Raw genomic sequence first — 2,917 nt, 5'->3', positions numbered from 1 at the left:
TGTGTGCCGGGCTGGGATGTGTGTGCCGGGCTGGGATGTGTGTGCCGGGCTGGGATGTGTGTGCCAGGCTGGGATGTGTGTGCCAGGCTGGGATGTATGTGCCGTGTGAGAGGACACTCGTGCAGCGTTGGATTCAGAATGCTGTCTGAAATCCTGATCCTGCCGTTCTCTACTGGGTGGACAGGAACACTCAGCTACACTGGAAAGGAGAAATTATTTGAAACCTTTATTTTCATGCACAGACTTGTTTCTGTGAAATAATATATGTGTAAGTGTATTCTAAATGGTACACAACTTCCGCTGATGAAACTGGTTTTCCTTTATGTGGACGTTTCTGGGAGCAGATGTCTTAGTCTGGGCAGGAGGAAAGGTTTCAAAGTAATTTGTAGAAGGAAGGAGCCTAGTTAGATGAGTCCAGTTCTTCAGGAAGAATTTCTTCATGGGAAGGGTGGTCAGGCATTGTCAGGGTCTGCCCAGAATGGTGTCCAAGGAACAACTGGACATGGCACTCAGTGCTCTGGGCTGGGTATCAAGGTGGGGATCGGTCAAAGGGTGGACTTGATGATCTCAGAGGTCTTTTCCAACCTCAGTGATTCTGTGATGACAAAGTTTCAAACGTAACTAAGAGCTGTCAGTGTTCATACACCCACTTTACCTTTTAAAAAACAAGAATACATTACTGGTCACTGCTTTATAGTCAGCAGCACCAGTTCCCAGCCCTCCCCTAAAAATGCTGTGTGTTGCTACTCAGAATTTCTTGGGTTCCTTCTGTGTAACACTTGCCTAGTTAGAGAAGAAGCAGTTGGGGAAACAAATGACTTGTGTGCCTGGATTGTCTAAAACTGCCCTTTTGAGCCCGGCGTGTCGAGCCTGGGGCAGCTGTGCCGGTTCTGGGCCGAGCTCAGCACGCTGAGCACAGCTGTCCCTGCCTTGCCTGCAGCACGATGCACAGATGGATTACTATGGCACGCGCCTGGCCACCTGCTCCTCCGACCGCTCCGTGAAGATCTTCGACGTCCGGAACGGAGGGCAGATCCTCATTGCAGACCTGAGGGGGTGAGCTGTCAGAACAGCAGACTTTCACTGGGGGAAGCTCTTAATACCCTGCCCCTTTGCCCTTGGGCAGCACAAAGTGCAGGTTGAATTCAAGGCTGGACTCCTCCAGGGTTGTGCTGAAAAACTCCTCAGATGTGGGAAGGGGACAGAGCAGCAGTGGGAAATACACTGGGGCTTGGTTCATTTAGTACTTGACACCTGTGACTTTCAAGAAGTAAAATGTACTAATACAAGGATAAACATTTGAAATTGTTTTCTATGGCACTGACAACCCCGTGTCAGGGCACTAACATTGCCATCTTGGCATTATCCATTCCTCATGGCAAGCCACCAATCCCTTCTGGAACAGGGATTCACAGCAGTGATGTCTGTGAGGCAGCCACAGCTGGGAGGGGTTTCTCTTCCCTTTTCCACATGACATTGTTTCTTGCAGGCATGAAGGTCCGGTGTGGCAGGTTGCCTGGGCTCATCCTATGTATGGGAATATCTTGGCTTCCTGTTCCTATGACAGGAAGGTTATTATCTGGAAGGAAGACAATGGCACTTGGGAAAAGACCTATGAATACACAGGACATGATTCCTCAGGTATGGGAGTTTGGAGCTGGGAAGGGAATCTGGGGAAATGAGGGGATTCTGGTAAGGTTAGAGTAAATCTGTCAGTGTTAAGGAAGGAGGCCTCTGTCAAACAGACAGGGAGAAACAGTGGAGAGAGAGTAAATCTGTTCAGCACAAACAGGACCTTTACCTAAGGTTATATTACTGGATAACCTCCTGTCCTGATTCATACGGTGTTTGCACAGGAGTTGTTATACAAAGAAATCAGCTTTCAAAGAAAGATGACAGGGGACTGAATTCTTGAGGAAAATACTGTCTGTGTCCTGTAAGAAAAAATGAATTTGTCATGCAGTGTTTTGTTTTACAATGGAAACTTTTGTTTTCAGATGATTTGTCCAGCCAGTGCAGATCTGAAGTCTTTGGCTTTGCTGTTACTGATCTCGACTTTACATCCTCTGCCTGCCACTCAGCTCTTGTTTTAGTCAGCGATGCTTCCCACTGTTGTCAAGAGTTTTTTAACCTCGTTAAGAGTGCTCTGTTGGAGTTCTCATTCTAAAAGGGGTTCAAAAATAAAGGCCATTCTCCGTCATTCTATAAACAGTGTTAATTGACTGGCTTTGCTGAAATTCAGCAATGTCAAGACTCGTTCTCGGCTTTTAGAGCCACTCACTCTTGGTGCCTGACTGGTATCAGTCAGTTTTAGGCAGTCCCTGTGATGTAATCTGGTCTGTCTCTCCTTTCTCAGTGAATTCTGTCTGCTGGGCACCACATGACTATGGACTGATCCTGGCCTGCGGCAGCTCTGACGGGGCCATCTCCTTGTTGAGCTACACGGGAGATGGGCAGTGGGAAATCAAAAAGATCAGCAATGCACACACGGTGAGTCTGGTCCTTCGGAGCAGCAGAGTTCCAGGAGCTACAGATAATGCCGAGGGGATTGTTGCCTCAAAGATAAATACTGAAATACAGTGAAGTGATGTGAAACATCGAGAACCAAGAATAACTTGTTTGAAGTTCATCCAGAGTGGATAGGTGTACTTCGTAGTAACTAAAATGAAATGAAAAAAAGACACGTGAAGGCTACAAAACAGCACTGGTAATGCCTGTTAATTGGGCATTAAACACAGTGGTGAAAGTTACCTGGCAGGAAATGGCCTTTGTCCTAAGAATATCTGCACCAATTAACTGAATAAACTGAAGCCAAAAAAATTGCAGGGCATGTGTTTTCCCCAAAATAATGGGGATTTTTGCTTAAGCAAAACTTCATAAACTAATGGCATGGCTCTCAATAGAAGGAAATTGGGCT

At 46.6% G+C, this 2,917-nt stretch overlaps 1 protein-coding gene across 1 annotated transcript in view; it reads left to right on the top strand.

Annotated features, from left to right (window-relative positions):
- Positions 1-2,917, top strand: part of SEC13 (SEC13 homolog, nuclear pore and COPII coat complex component) — a 27,643-nt gene that overhangs the window by 21,078 nt on the left and 3,648 nt on the right. The window lies entirely within an intron of this gene.

This window comes from Empidonax traillii, unplaced genomic scaffold (genome assembly GCF_003031625.1).
Source record: "Empidonax traillii isolate 1590-97213 ecotype Southwest subspecies unplaced genomic scaffold, ASM303162v1 scaffold956:size363975, whole genome shotgun sequence".
Taxonomy (NCBI): Eukaryota; Metazoa; Chordata; class Aves; order Passeriformes; family Tyrannidae; genus Empidonax; species Empidonax traillii.
The sequence above is the reverse complement of the archived record's forward strand: the minus strand, read 5'-3'. Positions and strand labels throughout refer to the sequence as shown.